Here is a 20,603-nt window from a genome sequence, read left to right as displayed (position 1 = left end):
ATTAACTAACCCAAAACAGCCCGCGGTGTTACTACGACGGCGTAAATCCGGTTTTACGGTGTTTTTCGTGTTTCCAGGTTTTAAATCATTAAGTTAGCATATCATATAGAACATGTGTTTAGTTGATTTTAAAAGTCAAGTTAGAAGGATTAACTTTTATTTGCGAACAAGTTTAGAATTAACTAAACTATGTTCTAGTGATTACAAGTTTAAACCTTCGAATAAGATAGCTTTATATGTATGAATCGAATGATGTTATGAACATCATTACTACCTCAAGTTCCTTGGATAAACCTACTGGAAATGTGAAAAATAGATCTAGCTTCAAAGGATCCTTGGATGGCTTGAAAGTTCTTGAAGCAGAATCATGACACGAAAATAATTTCAAGTAAGATTTCCACTCGAAATAAGATTGTTATAGTTATAGAAATTGAATTAAATTTGAATATGATTATTACCTTGTATTAGAAAGATAACCTACTGTAAGTTGCAAAGGTTTCTTGATCTTGGATGATTACTTGGAATGGATTTAGAAAACTTGGAAGTAAACTTGTAATCTTGGAAGTATTCTTGATTTTATGAAACTAGAACTTTTGGAATTTATGAAGAACACTTAGAACTTGAAGATAGAACTTGAGAGAGATCAATTAGATGAAGAAAATTGAAGAATGAAAGTGTTTGTAGGTGTTTTTGGTTGTTGGTGTATGGATTAGATATAAAGGATATGTAATTTTGTTTTCATGTAAATAAGTCATGAATGATTACTCATATTTTTGTAATTTTATGAGATATTTCATGCTAGTTGCCAAATGATGGTTCCCACATATGTTAGGTGACTTACATGGGCTGCTAAGAGCTGATCATTGGAGTGTATATACCAATAGTACATACATCTAAAAGCTGTGTATTGTACGAGTACGAATACGGGTGCATACGAGTAGAATTGTTGATGAAACTGAACGAGGATGTAATTGTAAGCATTTTTGTTAAGTAGAAGTATTTTGATAAGTGTCTTGAATTCTTTCAAAAGTGTATGAATACATATTAAAACACTACATGTATATAAATTTTAACTGAGTCGTTAAGTCATCGTTAGTCGTTACATGTAAACGTTGTTTTGAAACCTTTAGGTTAACGATCTTGTTGAATGTTGTTAACCCATTGTTTATTATAACAAATGAGATATTAAATTGTTATATTATCATGATATTATGATATATAATATATCTTAGTATGATATATATACAGTTAAATGTCGTTACAACGATAATCGTTACATATATGTCTCGTTTCGAAATCATTAAGTTAGTAGTCTTATTTTTACATACGTATTTCATTGTTAATACACTTAATAATATATTTACTTATCATTTAACATAATTAACCAAGTGTATCAATATCTTAATATGATTCATATGTACCTAGTAAGACGTTGTTATAACGATAATCGTTATATATATCGTTTTCGAGTTTCTTAAATTAATAGTCTCATTTTTATGTATATAGCTCATTGTTAAAATACCTAATGAGATACATACTTATAATAAAATCATGTTAACTATATATATAACCATATATATGTCATCGTATAGTTTTTACAAGTTTTAACGTTCGTGAATCACCGGTCAACTTGGGTGGTCAATTGTCTATATGAAACTTATTTCAATTAATCAAGTCTTAACAAGTTTGATTGCTTAACATGTTGGAAACACTTAATCATGTAAATAACAATTTCATTTAATATATATATAAACATGGAAAAGTTCGGGTCACTACATGCTGCTACCATCAAACTTGTTTAGTGCTCTCTCACCAGCTCGAACATGTTTTTGTGCAACTTCCAACGCCTGATGCAGAGTTTTTGGCAAGTCATACCTTAATGCATGAACAAGTGCACTAAATCTTCGCTGATCCAAACAGAAAATGAAACCGGACACTAGCTGCGACTCTGGACAATCGGGTATCTTTTGTGCTTTAAGCGTGTATCGCTTCATGAAATTACTCAAGGATTCATTATGATGCATCGTTATCTCATGTGCATCAAGATGTGTTAAAGTGCAGCTATGAAAATTTTGATATTGCATAATAAACTTTGCACGAAGATCCAAATAACTTGTAATACTCCTTGCGGTAAGCTTGCAAACCACTCCCTTGCCATTTTCTGCAACACCATTGGAAACATATGACAAGCTACTTCGTCATCCCAATGCTGTAACCTCATTGCACCCTCAAACATAGTAAGAAAATCTTCAAGATCCGTTGTACCGTCATAAACCCCAATTGCTGGTATGCCAAGATTTCTAGGCAACGGATAGTTAGCAATTCGATTAATAAAACATTGAGTGGACTCTGCCATAGCTGGTGGCTTTGTAGCTTGCTCTCCAGTGATTAAAGAGAAAAAATTATCCACAGCCACAGCACGGACAGTATACTTTGCTGGAGCTGTCTGCTTAAGGATGTCATTTAAAAGCAATACTGCCTGCTTCTCAGACATGAACTCATCTTTGTCATCAATCTCATCGTCAGAATCATTATTTATATAGCTCAAGTCATTATCATCCTCAGAGTCATCAATAAGACTGCCCAGCTTATCAAGTAGTCTGGATAACTTGTACTTTGATATAGATTGCTTTTTCATGATTTGCTTGTCTTTGCCATCCGCCATCTGTCGAAAAGATATAAATGATGGACATCGTCGTTGTTGCATCAATGGTCGCCTCTCTGGATTAGTAACAAGAGTTGGAAGCCTTTCTGCACTTTTGGTTGTTGTTTCTTCGATTACTGGCCTTTTCTCTGAATTAGTTGCTAAACGCTTAAGCCTTTCTGCAGTTTCAGCAACTGTTTCTTCAATCGTACCTTCCGGTGGCGGAACAGGTACATCTTCTTCAATTATCATGTCTTCAGTTAATAGATTGTTGAATGCTTCAAGTACATGTATGAATGGAGCTTCAGTTGTTTTTGTTCCTTTTCCATTTCGCGTGTTCTTTGCATTAGTGGATGGCGCCATTGTTAACACCTATTTCCTTATGAGGTAAGGCTTAGTGTTTTAGCACAATACTATAAGTGATCTAGCTAAAGGTGGGGGAGTGTTTCCGATTGATGTTTACCCTAGGGAAATAATCCCTGCAGACCCGGTTCACAAGTATAGAAACTTGTGGGGTGGCTTAATCAATCTTTTGTCCGTTCAGCGTTTAGCTGTTAGCCGGATGACTTCTAGTGAGAGAAAGTACTATGTGAGAGAGAAAGGTGAAGTCTCTGCTCACAAGTTGTCAGAATGTCTGAATGTGTAAAATGACGACCCAAGGGGTCTATTTATAGTGATAGATCCACCGAATTGTTCGAGGACGCGTGTCAAATGATGATACGTTATGTTATTCATGATCCGAAATATGCGCTGGATGTGACGTTCTCCGGTCAGGGATTAAGCGCTAGGCGGCCTTCAGGGCTTATGCATGACGGAAGCAGCCTGCACAGCTGAGAACGCTTGACGGACAGTTTCCCAAAACTGTTATTCTCAGTGTTCCTGATGCTAATTTCATGCGAATATTGTGCCTTTATGCGTGTATACGATAGGATACACCATTAATTACTATTTCAGTTTGGATTTGATGTAAACACTCTTAATGCTTCCGCTGTTTTATTAATAAAGGTTTATTTCAGAACGTCTCATATAGAGTCGTTCTCATTATACAACTGTGTTATGATATGAATGGTCACAAATACCCCTGGCCATATTTGGGGGTGTGACAGAGTGGTATCAAAGCCCAGGCTGTTGTAGAGAACCAGGATTGCATTTTATGTGTGCCTTATGTGCTAGTTAGGTACCTTAGCAATCTTTAGGACTATAACTTTTCCCGCCTTAGTTTAAGTGCCTTTCTTATTTGTCTATATTCTTGCCTTAGTATTAATTGCTATCATCTCTATGCTTGCCTTATTATGCTCTCCTTATATCTTGCCTTTACACCATGCCTTAGAATCTACCTAGTATTCTTTCTCTTTTTCCTAAGATGTCTAGTCATCACCCAATCATCGTTTCAGACACCGAAAGATCCGATACTAAAAGGATCTGTCCGCACACCCAATTTCCCACTTGCTTCACCATCATTATCACTAACTAACCTATACTACCTTTTTATTATCCATTTGAGTGTTGTTACTTTGCAAGCTTATTCGCACCATAACTTTTCAAATAATACTGTAATTATGTATTGAAGAAACAATGGCTGGAGAACGACAACCAAATGACAATACCAATTCTTCTAACATTACTCTCACAAGTGAACAATTTCAACAACTCCTTGCTGCCGCTCAAGGCAACAACAATAATCAAAACAACAATAACGGAAACCGAAACCCTCCGAACTCATGCTCACATAAAGAATTTATGAATTGTAAGCCACCAAGCTATAAAGGAACCGAAGGACCAATTGAACTAAACTGCTGGTTCGAAAAGATGGAATATCTGTTTCGTATGTGTAACTGCGGTGAAGCTGACAAGGTCAAGTATGCTACTGGAACTCTATCTGGTGGAGCTTCAACTTGGTGGACTGTATATGCTGGTACAGTTGGATGGACTGCTGCTCTAGCCATACCATGGGAAACATTAAAAATCATGCTGGCTGGCAAGTATTGTCCTAGGAATCAAGTCCAGAAATTTGAAGTCGAATTATGGGAGTTAAGAATGAAAAATCTTGAAGTTGAAGAATACAACAACCGATTTTTAGAGCTAGCTGCTCTATGCCCTAGTATGGTTACTCCTGAGAGCAAGAAGATTGAAAAGTATATCATCGGTCTTCCTCCTCAAATCCAGGGTAATGTTATATCTGTTGGTAAAGAAACCATTGAGGCTACGATGTTGATGACTCAAAATTTGGTTATGGCTGCAAGAAGAAACGCCAAGGAAAAACAGACTGGAGTGAAGGCTACTGATAATAAAAGGAAGTTTGAGCCTACTCAAGGTTCAGGTCAGAATTCAAACAAGAAGGATGGTGATACTACAAAAAGTGGTTATATAGGATCAAAGCCGCTATGTAAGCACTGTGATAGGCATCATCATAGTTTGTGCACTACTGAGTGCAGAAGGTGTAATAAGATTGGTCACTCGACCAAGAATTGCAAAGTTGTTCTGCCTAATACAAATATAAATCCAACCGTGCCTATTTGCTACGGTTGTGGGGAAAAGGAGCATTACAAAAACAACTGTCCTAAGAACAAGACTGCAACAACTGGTAGTGCCAAGGGAAGAGCATTTGTCATGACTACCGAAGAAGCACGTGAAGAAGATGAAGTCATAATGGGTACGTTCCTTGTTAATAATTGTTATGCTACCGTTTTATTCGATACTGGTGCCGATAGAAGTTATGTGTCTACTGATTTCTGAACTTTATTTACTGAAAAACCAAGTACCCTAAATGCTAAGTGCCTCGTAGAAGTAGCAAACGGGAAGGTTATGAAAGTAGACAAAATTTATAAAAGCTGTGACTTAATCTTAGCCGATAAACTCTTTAAGATTGACTTGTTGCCAGTCGAGTTAGGAAGCTTTGATGTAGTTGTAGGAATGAATTGGTTGAGACCATTAAGAGCGGGAATAATGTGTTATGATAAGACTATTAATATACCTCTCGAAAATGGAGAAACCTTAGTTGTACAAGGAGAGAAGAGTGGTTGTAAACTCAACATTATATCTTGTATCAAAACCCGAAAATACCTGATGAAGGGATATCAAGCCAGAAGAGAAACGAATTGAAGATGTTTCGGTGGTTAGAGAATTTCCTGAAGTTTTTCTTGAGGAACTCCCTGGTCTTCCACCTCAAAGACAAGTCGAGTTTCATCGATTTAACTCCCGGTGATGCACCTATTGCAAAGGCACCATACCAATTAGCTCCATCTGAAATGAATGAATCATCCATTTAGCTACAAGAACTCTTAGAGAAAGGATTCATTCGTCCTAGCTCATCTCCATGGGGAGCACCCATTCTTTTTGTCAAAAAGAAATATGGCACGTTGAGGATGTGTATTGATTATCGGGAACTCAACAAGTTAACCATCAAGAACCGTTATCCACTTCCACGTATTGATGACCTATTTGACCAGTTGCAAGGGTCAAGTATTTACTCAAAAATTGATCTCAGGTCGGGTTATCATCAGTTGAGAGTCAAGGAAGCTGATGTTTCTAAGACTGCTTTCCGAACTCGTTATGGACACTATGATTTTCTTGTCATGCCTTTTGGTTTAACCAATGCACCTGCTGTATTCATGGATCTTATGAACCGTATATGCAAACCCTACCTTGACAAGTTTGTGATTGTTTTCATAGATGACATCTTAATCTATTCCAAGAATGAGCAAGAACATGAACGACATTTACGTTTGATCTTAGAATTGCTAAAGAATGAGCAGCTGTATGCCAAGTTCTCCAAGTGTGAATTCTGGTTACAAACAGTTCAATTTCTAGGACATGTAGTTAATAGCGAAGGAATACATGTCGATCCAGCTACAATCACTGCTATTCAAAACTGGGAAGCGCCTAAGAGTGCGAAACAAATTCACCAATTCTTAGGACTTACTGGTTATTATCAAAGGTTCATTGAAGGATTTTCCATTATTGCTAAACCTCTCACTAAATTAACCCACAAGGGGAAGAAATTCGAATGGTCAAGTGAATAAGAATCTGCATTTAAGGTTCTAAAAGAAAAATTGACTACAGCCCCGATCTTATCAATTCCCGAGGGAAACGACGATTTCATTGTCTACTGTGATGCCTCGAACCAAGGTTTTGGTTGTGTATTGATGATACGACAAAAAGTTATTGCATATGTATCTAGACAACTTAAGAACCATGAAAAGAACTAAACCACACACGACCTGGAATTAGGAGCTGTGGTATTTGCTTAAAATTATGGAGACATTATCTACATGGAACCAAATTCACGGTACTTACCGATCACAAAAGTCTCCAACATATCTTTGATAAAAAAACAGCTGAATATGAGGCAACGAAGATGGATTAAATTATTAAACGATTATGATTGTGAACTCAAGTATCAGCCCGAAAAAGGAAATTCCGTTGCCGATGCCCTAAGTCGCAAAGAATGAGAAAAACCTATTCGAGTTCGAGCTCTAAATATGGTCATTAAGACTAATCTTACAACTCGAATTCGCGATGCGCAACTAGAAGCATTGAAAGAAGAAAATGTCAAACTTGAGGGACTTGGAGGTCTCGTACGACAAATGGAAACTAAGGAAAACGGAATGCGGTATTTCAATAACCGAATCTGGGTTCCATACTTCGAAAATCTACGTAAAATAGTCTTGGATGAAGCACATAAGACTAGGTATTCTATTCACCCAAGCTCTAGTAAAATGTATCATGATGCGAAAGAATTTTATTGGTGGCCTCATCTGAAATCAGACGTTGCTGAATATGTGACAAGTGTCTAACTTGTTTGAAGGTTAAAGCCGAACATCAGAAATCATCTGGCTTACTTCAATAATCGGAAATCCCACAGTGAAAATGGGAAGGTATCACTATAGACTTCATTACTAAATTGCCCAAGACTTCTAGTGGCAATGATACTATTTGGGTGATACTTAATCGTCTTACCAAATCTGCTCATTTCTTACCGATCAAGGAAACCGACAAGATGGAGAGATTATCACAACTGTATATCAAAGAAATTGTCTCTCGTCATGGTGTTCCTATTTCAATCATATCCGATCGCGACAGTATATTCACTTTCAGATTCTGGAAATCCTTACAAACTGCTCTTGGAACTCAACTCGACATGAGTACTGCTTATCATCTACAAACCGATGGTCAAAGTGAATGAACAATTAAAACATTGGAAGATATGCTACGCGCTTGTGTTATCGACTTCGGCAAAGGCTGGGATAGACATTTGCCTTTGGCTGAATTCTCTTACAACAACAGTTACCACTCAAGTATTAAGGCTGCACCTTTTGAGGCCTTATACGGACGAAAATGTAGATCACCCCTATGCTGAGATGAATTAGAGGACAGACAGTTAACCGGTTCTGAAATCATACACGAGACAACTGAAAAGATCGTTCAGATTAAAAAACGATTAGAAACTACCCGCAGCCGACAGAAGAGCTATGCTAATAAACGTCGGAATGATTTGGAATTCCAAGTTGGTGATAAAGTTATGTTGAAAGTATCTCCTTGGAAAGGCGTCGTTCGTTTTGGTAAATGAAGTAAACTAAGTCCGCGTTTTGTTGGACCTTTCAAGATTACTGAAAGAATTGGTCCCGTGGCATATCGATTAGAACTACTTGCTGAGCTTAGTAGTGTACACGACGTATTTCACATCTCGAACCTGAAAAAGTGTCTTGCTGATGACACACTTATTATTCCTTTGGATGATCTCCGCATTGATGATAAAATGCACTTCATCGAAGAACCTATAGAAGTTATGGATCGTGAGATTAAATGCTTGAAACAGAGCAACATTCCCATTGTTAAGATCCATTGGAATTCACGGCGTGGCCCCGAGTATACCTGGGAACGTGAAGACCAAATGAAACAGAAATATCCCCACCTCTTCTCAACCGCCGATGCATCCGAGAAGTCTACTTGAAACTTCGGGACGAAGTTTTCTTTAACGGGGAGGTACTATAACAACCCTCACATTTCCATACTTGAATTAACTAATTTGCCCCTAGGGTTGTTATCCATACGTAATATATGATTAAATTCGACGTAGATTAAATATTTATTTTTTTAGTCGACACGTTTTGTTAACTAAAGTTTATACTAATTATATAAAATAACTTTAGTTAATATTAATATTAATGTGTATTATATATAAAACTATATGTAACATAATTATTAATTAATGATAAGTTATTTTAATCATTATTTATATTTTTAGCTTATAAAAAAAGATTTTTTTTATTAAATAATGAGCCCATGAATTTTGACTAAATATTTTTCAAAGATAAAAACTTATTAAGAACATTTTTAACATGTTTTCTTTATTTGTCAAAATTGGCACCTTTATTTTATTTTTTTTCTTTTCACCAACCATTTTTACCTATAAATACATGGCTCTTCATTCATTTTTTCTTGCTAAAAACAAAAACTTAAGTTATTCTCTCAAAACCTTGAAGAAAATTTGAGGTACTTTCTATTATTTTTTTTGTCGATTATATTTATATTTATTGTATATTCTTTATAAAATTTGAAATTAATTATGTTAACATGTTATAATTAGTATTATATTTTACTGGATATTATAAAAGTATTTTTATGAAATAATAATTCTACTTTATATTTAATATGAATTTAAAAACAAATTTATGAATATATATATGTATGTATATACGAAGCACATATATAATAATTAGATAAAAATAAAACAAAATATTTTTATAGATTTTCTAGCCTTAGTATGATATAATACTGATCAAAAGTATTTTTTTAAACTTTTTAAGTATTATATATAATTAATTATGAAATATATATTGAATAAACATGAAAACAATGTAAATTCATAATAAAATATTAAACAGTAATAAAAATAATTATAAAATTTTTTCTGAGATTATTACAATAGTATAAGGCTGAAAAACTTATAAAAATAAATATATGAGTCGATATAAAATTTAAATAGAATTTACTTTTGTTTTATTCTAAACCGAGAGTAATAATAAAGAAAATACAAAATAAATACAAACGTGTATTAAATCTATTTTTATAAAATTTTTATATGGCCATTAGGATGTATAGTTACTTTAAATATTATAAAAATTAATTTTAGATTTATTTATCCTATTTATCTAATTATAGGCTGATTTGAATGGATAAATGATTGGAAAATATTAAATAAATAATATTTAAGTATAAAATTTGATTTAATAATTTTTATAACATTTTTACCGATTATAGAACCTGTAAAAAATAGAAAATTATTTATTTAGGTTGATTTGATATTTATTACCTAATTAACTTTGTTTAATATAAACCGAGGATATATATATATATATATATATATATATATATATATATATATATATATATATATATATATATATATATATATATATATATATATATATATATATATATATATATATATATATATAGAAAAATGGGAAATAAATACAAAAACATGATAAAATTTTTTTATGAATTATCCTACTGATTTGTATAATTAACTAAGTTTATAAATATTATGATTATAATATTTAATGAATTAATTATCAAATTAGCATGTATTAGTATAATTTCTTTTTAAACATAAACATATATAATACATATATAATATAAGAATTAATCAATACTTAATCAAACATTGTTATTAGTAAATAATAATATAAAACCTAATTGAATACTTACCTAATCATGTATATTTAATTTCCTATCTAATTAAACATTATAACACTTTTAATATAAGATTAATTTTAAGATAAATTAATGTATATATTCAAACTTATATAATATACTTATTATATAAGTAAATTATTTAAAGTGTCGTATTTCTATACGCGCGATTTCTAATATACAATTAATATTATACTTTCGTATAATATTGGGGAGGAAATATTTTCACAAACAAATAAATGTATTAGATTTATTTTTGTTCATTGAACTTTCTTGACGGGTGGCTTCTACTAAAATCTAGGATGGAAGGGTTTGGATTTTCCGATTTAAAGGATCCTATAGCTCAAGCCCTAGACCTGAATAGGCCATTACGAATTGAAAGTTGTTAATCGAAAGTTTATCTGATTACGTGTTTATAAACTTTCCTTAAATTAAAACCTTCCTATTTTGGACTGTCACTATTAATATAATTCATTATATTAATAAACAAACTCTTTGTCTGTTAGACATTTACTGACCAAACGTTATACCTCTAGGCTGATATCTCGGTCACTTACTTCCTTTACTTACGTTTCTTTCGTGGAATACTTTAACTGCTATCTGAGGTGATTTTCATAGCCCCACTTTTACTATTTCTTAACTATTTTACAACTTTTGGGGTGAGATACATGCTTGCTTTATAACTGTTTTACGTTTAGACACAAGTAATCAACTGTTATTATGCTGTCATGCTTTGCCATGCTAAATCCTCACCGTAATATCGTTAATTGCTACTTTGAAACGCACACTTAATTATTGTGAGTGGGCCTATTGAGAGTAACATCTCTAACCATTTGACCTCTGGTCTTTAGTTACATAATAATGATTCAACGACACTGACAGTACAAGGTGTCAAGGGGTAACTTTTGTTTAGTCGCGATATTACAAACTGCAGCAACACTTTTAGATTGATATATTTGGTATCAATCAACTTTAAACTAAATCTTGTGGTCTAATGCATATTATATAAACCCAAGGTTGGAGAACTCGGATCTCGGGGAGATCTCGTTTGGAAATTTTTGGGGAGATCTCGGCATCTCGGAAAGATCTCGGGGAGATCTTGGATGTTGACTTACGTTGACTTTATAGTTTTTTTAATATAAATATACATATATACATAAATAAATGTGTATTTATATAAATTTTTACGAGATTTTACAACAAAATACGAGAAACGTGGGAGAAAATCTGAGAAATTACGAGATTTTATAAGAAAATCTGAGAAATGAGTAAGAAAATCTGAAAAAACGTGGCTTTGACCAAGTTTGACCCCGTTGACCGAGAAATCTCGGGAGATGGTCATCTCGTCTCGGCCGCCTTCCAAAAAAGAGATCTCGGAGAGATCTCGGGGAGAAATAAGGAGATTTACAACACTGTATAAACCTATGAACTTCACTCAACCTTTTTGGTTGACACTTTAAGCATGTTTTGTCTCAGGTGACGAATAAGATGATTGCTATGACTGCTACTTGATGAATTGAATGCTGCTGCATGGAGTCTTCATTTCATTACATTTACTTTACATTTTAAAACTATTACTATTTCAGTTTGGATTTGATGTAAAAACTCTTAATGCTTCCGCTGTTTTATTAATAAAGGTTTATTTCAAAACGTCTCATATAGAGTCGTTCTCGTTATACAACTGTGTTATGATATGAATGGTCACAAATACCCCTGGCCATATTTGGGGGTGTGACAATATATCAATTAGTACTAGATATTACTTACAATATATGATGAAATCTTAATTAATTTATTTATCTTATAAAGATTTTTGGACAAATGGTCCGAAAAGGTAACATAAGTTAACGATTTGCCAATAAAGGTAATATGAGTTTTGCTGATGCTCGAGAAGGATTACGTGTTTCAATTTAAAGGTAATGTTGTCAAAATCATTAGTAACCGTTAGTCAAATTTCGTTAAGTACTCACGTGTACTTGAGGGACAAAATTACACATATGGTCCCTGAATGAATACTAAATCACATATGCTTGGCATTTACTTCCTCAATTCATATTCATCTTCAATAACTTCACCATGAATAGATTTGTCCAGCAATAAACTCATTTCCCCCAAACTGGATCTACATATAGGAATCGGCGTATCAATTTTGTGTTATTTATTTGTCCAAACTCATTTTTCCCAAACTCATTTGTCCAGCAACAAACTCATTTTCATACATCCGTTATATGCAAACAACATACAAATAACAACATATTATTTGTATACATACATGTAGATACATAAAGAAACCTCGCGAATTCGCTGGTCTTAAGGTAAAAATGATACTCCATTCGTCCCATATTAATAGTCCATAGACAAAAAACACAGTTTAAGAAAATGTCATAAATGTACTATACTTTATGTTTATTTTTCAGTTCTACCCTTACTTTTTTTTTTTCTTTTAATCCTATCCACATACATTAAGAGCATAATAGAACTTTACCTTATTATTCTTATCTATATATGAAGTGAACTATTAATTTGGAACAACCCAAAATAGAATACTGGACTATTAATATGAGACATAGAGAGTAATTCATATGATAGTGGAGTACATACAATCGATGAAGCTGAAATGGTAATTCTAATTTTTACAAAAATATTCGGTTTATATTTACATATATTGTATATTTAGGTTGTACGTATGTATATGACTTCATTGTAGTTAAAAATAAAGCGAGCTAAATCGACAGTGTCTTCTAAGAAAAGTATAGATAAAAAAAAGTTAATAGTTATTAGTGACGGAACTTGGAGATTATGGTTAGGAGGGCCGAAAAACCAACATTAATTTTTTTTTTTAATGCAACTCGAAAATCAAAGCAAATATAAGACAAATTTCAAACAAAAGATAAACCAAAAAAGTGGCACTCTAATTGCTATTGCGTATTATAATTTACAATAAACATTATCAAGAAACTTATTTGCTACAATGCTACTGTAATTGTTTATAATATCATCAAGACATAAACAAAATTGCTACTATAACTAATTTAAACATTGGTAGTATATTATTTAATTGCTGATTCTGTTATTCTAACGATAAAAGCTAACTTAAAATTGATAGTGTCCTATACTTATATTGTACTAAGATAAACAAACAAAGAAATAAGAATGTGGTTATGTAATAATTAAGTTTTTTTAATAAGTAACTAAATATATTTATTACGGAGTAGATTGTTACAACAACAAAAATACTACAATAGATTAAGTGGAAATTGGAAAACAGTAGATATATATCTAGGCCTAAATGGATCGATGGCAGAACAATTATAGACTACTTATTTTAGAAGACACGAATAAAAAATAAAACAGATGAAACATTAAACATACCTCTGCAAGTCTAGAGCAAGAAGCCAAAAGAAGGTTACAGTTTATGTTGTAGTATGAGTCATTGAGTTGGGTGTTAGACCATTCCCAACCCTGAATGTGACGTCACAGATAGTTGGTGCGCTTTTTGGCCAAAAAGTGCAATCTGACTCTGACTGGACAGTGTCAGTTTTTGACATTTTTTAATCCAAAATGTCAGTTTTTGACCTTTTTTAATTCAAAATGTCAGTTTTCAATGTCAGTTTCAGTAAGGTCCACAAGTTTTTTTATTTTGTATTTTTTTTAATATAATTTAACACATTATTACAATAAAATAATAAATATTAAATAAAAACAACATTGAAACCAAATATGTTCCGTATTGAAACCAATCGTGGAAATCATTTGAGTTTGGTGGTCTTTGGTGTGGGTTAGACATATTTTTTTTGGAATTGATACAGTAAAAAATGAAAGAGTAAAGTTTTGATGAAGATGGGTTGTTTAAATGTAGAAGTATATATATAGTATATAGAGGTAGGAAAAAGATAGATTAAATTAGAATTTGAAAAAAAAAAAAAAATCAAACGGTCATGTATCCGTTGGAGAGGGATCCACCATGTCAGAAACCAGCCACTCACATGCCGCCACGTCGCACTGACGTTTTTTTCTTCCGTCGGGTGGGCAACTAACGCCCCAAACTAACGGAAATTGACGCCACGTTAACGGCCGTCAATTTCCGTCAGTTGGTGCCACCTTGGACTGACGCCGCAAACCAACGCTGGGTTGGGGGTGGTCTTAGGAAGTATATAAGTGACGGAGAACAAGTTTGGTCCTCGAATGTTGTAATAACATTAATTTTGAGAAAAGAACAAAACGACTGTTGGCTTCTCAAAGAAAAAGCTCTTCTATTTTGGGAGGACCAATTATTATAATTATTTTTTTACCCTGTAAAATATATGAATTGACTAGTACTAACTTAAAAGTCTGGGGGACCACAACCCTTTTTTTTTTTTTTTTTTTTTTGGCGAAAAAAGATAGATTCATTGAAACGATCTTCATCAAAACAATGAAGATAAAGTGCATTACAAAGACGGAGTAAAACTCGGTCTCCAAAAGGAACATACAATTGAACGACAAACTTAAAAACATAATAATGACGGATTGTTTTCCCAAACATAGAATTGTGACCCATTGCATAGCTTGAGGTTTGTGGCCCAAAGAAAAGTCTTGAGTTTGATGTTGCGCACCAAGACCGAACGACAAGAAAACTTCCGATTGAAAATAAAATTATTCCGCGCCAACCAAATTGCCCAAAGCGTTGCGGGCCCTATCAACTTCCAAAACTTGGATGCTCGAATACCCATCCCATGAAACCAATCAAAAGAAAAAGCACCAATTGTACCCGGTATAACCCATTCCAAATTCCACCACCTAAAAAGGTCCGACCATACTTTAAAAGTCCACTTGCAATGTAATAAAAGATGGTTGACCGATTCAACGTCTTCCAAACACCGAATACACAAAGTGGGTTGTGAGGCGGGTAAAATATGTCTACTAATAAGGATGTCATAAACGGGAATACTATTTCGCATTGCGAGCCAATGAAATAACATAACTTTAGACGGAACATTGTTACCCCACACGATCTTCGGCCACGACGGGGAGCTATCACAATTTGATTGTACTAAAACCCGTATAGCATCAGACACCGAAAAATTTCCATCCGGAGCAGCCGACCAACACAGCAAATCATCAACCAACAAAATAAAATGGACAGAGGACATTAAAAGGGCCAAATCAGCCACTTGGGCCTCGTTATGAAAAGACAGTGGCCGAATGAGGCCCAAACTGTCCACACGAAACAGTAAGCAGTCGACTTGATTGAGAGAAAAGCATTGTCTAACCTTGATTAAAGGAAGGTTTGTAGCGGCAAACAAGGAAGGAAAGGAATCTTTTAAAGCGTGGTCGTTTAACCAAACATCGTGCCAAAACAAAATATTATCCCCTTCCCTAGTTTCCATCTCCACACATTCGGTCCAAGTATACATTGGGAGGCCGGATCATGTTGCAAGCGAACCAAATCTTTCCAAATTGGAGAAAGATGAGAGACATGATATAAGGAATCATTAAGCAATAGATTACTCCCCAAAGAGCAACCAAATGAGGACATCACAATAGATTTCCATAGGCAAGGGTTGTTAGAATGGAACTTTGCCCACCATTTGGCAAGCATTGCTATATTTTTTAAACGTAGAGGAGTGACTCCGAGCCCACCCAAATCCTTCGGAAGACAAACGTTATCCCATTTAACTAAACACGTCTTCTTTTTGAGGCAATCCCCCCCCAAAGAAAATTTCTCCGGTAACGTTCAAGTTGCTTGATAACCGCCACCGGAGCTTTATAAATGGACATATAGTGTAGGGGGAGGTTTGAAATAACCGCATTGACCATAACCAACCGCCCTCCAAAAGAAAGGCATCTACCTTTCCACCCGGCAAGCTTCTTTTTGAACTTTCTAACAATTGGTTCCCACATTTCAATACGGTTAGAATTGAAACCGATAGGAATACCTAGATACTCCAACGGGAAAGACCCGACTTTACACTCGAAAATAGACGAAAAATTGATCATGTCTTCTTTAGAAACGTGAATACCATACAAAGTCGTCTTAATAGCATTCAATTGAAGCCCGGATAATTGGAAAAACACACCCAAAATATACTTGATACGATTTAATTCCCGGACATTAGGTTGTGCGAAGATGATCGTATCGTCCGCAAATTGAGAATGATTAATGATCACATTATTGCCAAACCTACACCCTTCCAAGAACCCATTGGATAAATCCCTTGTTAGAAGTTTACTCAAAATTTTGGCTATGATAATGAACAAAAAGGGTGACAATGGATCCCCTTGACGAAGCCCGCGATGCATCACCCTTTCACGAGAAGGAGAACCATTTAAGAGAACCGAGAAATGGATGTTCGAAATACAAGTAGCAATCCACGAAATAAACTTTGACCCGAAACCCATTTTGTGTAAAACGATTATTAAGAACTCATGAGACACGCAATCATATGCTTTAGAGAAATCAATTTTAATCAAAATAAACGGTTTTTTCTTAGACTTCGCCAAATGAACCACTTCGTTTACAATCATAACACCATCCGTTAAAAGTCTAGATGGTACAAAACCATGTTGGTGCTCACTGATGATCGACGGGATTACTTGTTTAAGCCTATTAGCAATTGTTTTAGCAACTATCTTATAAGGAGCATTAATCAAGCTAATGGGACGCATGTGATCAATGGTTCTTGCGACATTCGACTTTGGAATCAACACAATAAAAGAAGAATTAAAACCTGTAGGAAAGGAAGCGGAATCATGGAATTGAACGAACATATCTATAACATTGTCTTCCAAAAAGTGCCACCCTTTTTAAAAAAATTGAAGCGAGAAACCGTCCGGACCCGGTGTCTTGTTACCATCGAAACCTTTTATAACAGAAACGACCTCTTCCACATTAAACTGCCTCTCAAGGGCCGAACACCCATCAACCGACACCTGGGCCAGGCCAAGAGAGGCCCAATCCAAATTTAACTCAGTAGCCATCGAAGAAGAAAGATCAAATAAAACTTCAAAAAAACTAACAGTGTGTTCTTTGACCACCAATGGATCGTCAACCCAGACCCCATTGATTTGCATCCCTGCCACATATGAGGATTGTTGGCGAATACGAGAGATAAGATGAAAGAATCTCGAATTTTTATCCCCAAGCTTTAACCAAGTGAAACGTGAATGTAACCTTCTTTTAGATTCAATTGAGATCGAGACTTGTTTTTTGCACTTTTTTAGGTCTGCCAACTCGCTGATTTCACGAGTAGAAAGATCACGAAATTTATAACAGGCTTTTAGTCGCTTGGTTTCGCCTTCAACCCTCTTTTGTCCGCCCATGATAGTTATTCACCATTCACCATGATATTAATAAGACAAAAAAGGTTAATAATTATTCACCATGACATTAATAAGAAAAGGTATTATTTTTTCCATACGGATTAAAACATCCATATATCCATATATCCATATATATATTATATATATATATATGGATGGATTTAATAATGAGTACTTACATTACTTACAGATTGTCCGGTTCTTTACACTACAAGAAAAATATCCATTAGTGACAAATTTTTGGAAACAACTTATTATTTGGTCACTAATAATATTATTTATTTATTATTAAAAATTCGTCACTAATTTTTTGTCACTATATTATATTAGTGACCTAGAAAATAATGGTCACCAAAATTTATAAGTAGATACCAAAAAATGGTCACTCATTTAAAAAAGTAGAGACCAAAAATTGTTGTCTCAAAGTTAGATAATTAGTGATCAAATTATAATCACTAATTTTAAAAAAGACATAAAATAGTGTTTATTGAACCGAAAATTTTCTATTTACCGTTTTCAAATTTGGTATAAACGAGTTTCAAATTAAAAAATGATTTTAATATGTAATACGAGTTTTAAACGTCAAATTTTTTTTTTTTTTTTTTTTTTGTTTTTTTTTTTTTTTGTTTTTTGATAATTTAAAGTATGAAGTTTGATTGATATATTGGTCAACATTATATTATATTATACGTAGTAATATAAGTGAAAACGTCAAAGTTTGATATTTATTTACAATTAAAAACGTAATAAAGGAATTTTGCTAACGATTCCCTAACATTAACGTGTTTTATATTATTGTATAAATTAATAGTCGCCAGTTAAAAAGTTATTGATAATCTTTATGTTATCATGTTATGTACATAAATATAAACCATGTTAACGTCAATCGTTAAATTCGTTATTTGCAAATTTCAGAAATTACATTTATACAGTCTAGTTAATACCTGATGGTATTTAAAAGGTCAAAACTTTAAGAGTTGATTCTGGAAATCAGTTGGCTGATATTTTAACCAAAGGACTTGGTATCAAACAACATAATTTTCTTTTAAAAGGGTTGGGACTTATTGATTCGTTGAAAAATAAGCTTGAGGGGGAATGCTAAAATTTATAAATTGTTCAAGCTTATTTTTAGTTTCTATTTTGAAATTTTGTATTTATTCTTTGGTTCTAGAATTTGCAGGATGATGGTGTTTATTCTGGAAGGATTGGCATTGCTAGACATACTAAAGTGAAGGGCTAAAGTTGACAAGTCTATTAGCAGATTAATGCTGGAACCTAGTTGGAGGACCTTATTGCACTTATTATAAGTTTGAAGGGGTACTTGGGGACCAAGTTAATTTGATGCATATAACACATTTTAGGGTTACAGCTGGAAACCTAATTCAGTCATTCATTCGTTTTCTATGGTTTTCTCTCAAAACACACAGCCTTCAAAACCATAATCATCTTCATCTTCATTAATCAGATCGATAGAGTGCGTCTCTTATTCATTCAAACAATCACACTTAGTGATTGTAAATTTGCAGTTCATTGTTTAAGAGATTCTAGTTCGTTTGATTATTTTTTTTTTATCAAAGTTAAGTTTGTAATTTGTTGATTGAAGTATTCTGTGATTGAAGATTGTGATTATTTCTATAGATCTGTTATATTTTACAAATGCTTTGTGTTGCTGAGTGTGTAATAGCAGTTATGTAAGTCAATATCTATGTTGCGTCTTTTACATTTAATTGTTCTTGCGATTGTAGTTTTTGTGTTTTAGTTAAGAAAATTATTTATCAAGCCAATATGAGATGACTGAAGATTCACAGTAATATCACAATGGAACAGAACTCACTCGATAATTTTATTCATAACATGAACTGGCTATATAAAGCCTATTACAGACCCATGACTAACGTTCACAAGACACGTTCAACATGACTCCAAAACTGACCAAGGTATCAGGTAACTAACCCTAGATATCATACGACTAAATCAACATAAATAATACTGAATGGAAACCGGGTTAATAAGCCCATGACAAACCTACCAGCCCACTTATTCATAACTTGATAAAAAAAAGCCCACAAAGAGAGGAGTTTAGCCCAATAAATCCTCCCCTAAACAAGATAATCTTCAGCCATCTTGTTTAACTTGAATCACCCCAACATCATCTCTGAACTTGATAAACGCATCGAGCTTTAGAGGCTTAGTCATTGCATCGGCCAACTGATCTGTGCTTCTGCAGAATTCTATCTTCACCACTCCCTGATTAACAAGATCACGTATGTAGTGAAACCTTACATCTATATGCTTCGTTCGCCTGTGCATAACTGGATTCTTTGACAACGTAATAGTTGAGTTGTTATCACATAGTACTTCAATTGTTCCCAGCTGATTTTCACCTAGATCACCAAGCAAACCTTTTAACCACATGCCATGACACACGGCAGCAGTTGCAGCAACATATTCAGCCTCCGTGGATGAAAGTGTGATAATATCTTGCTTACGAGAACTCCAACAAATTGCTGCTCCACTCAGCAAGCATATATAACCTGACGTACACCTTCGGTCTTCTGCATCACGCGCGTAATCACTATCCGTGTACAACTTCAGCTTTTCTTTCGAGCCTCTATCATATTTCAAACCATAATCATACGTTCCTTTGAGATATCTCAACACCCGTTTAGCAGCTAGCAGGTGTTCATCCCTTGGATTTGACATAAAACGAGCAAGCAGACTCACCACGTACATTAAGTCTGGACGAGTAACCGTCAGGTACATAAGGCTTCCAACTAGTCTTTTGTACATAGTAGCATCAATCTCCTCCCCTACTCCAGCCTTGGTGAGTACGGTATCAGGCACGATCGGATTCTCAACTTGATTTGCTTCCCACAGGTCAAATCGTTCTAATACTTCTCTAGCATACTGTTTTTGACAGATTGAGATACACTTGTCTGTTTGTTGCACTTCGACACCA

The sequence above is a fragment of the Rutidosis leptorrhynchoides genome, chromosome 2 (genome assembly GCF_046630445.1).
Source record: "Rutidosis leptorrhynchoides isolate AG116_Rl617_1_P2 chromosome 2, CSIRO_AGI_Rlap_v1, whole genome shotgun sequence".
Classification (NCBI taxonomy): Eukaryota; Viridiplantae; Streptophyta; class Magnoliopsida; order Asterales; family Asteraceae; genus Rutidosis; species Rutidosis leptorrhynchoides.
This window is presented reverse-complemented; position numbering follows the sequence as displayed.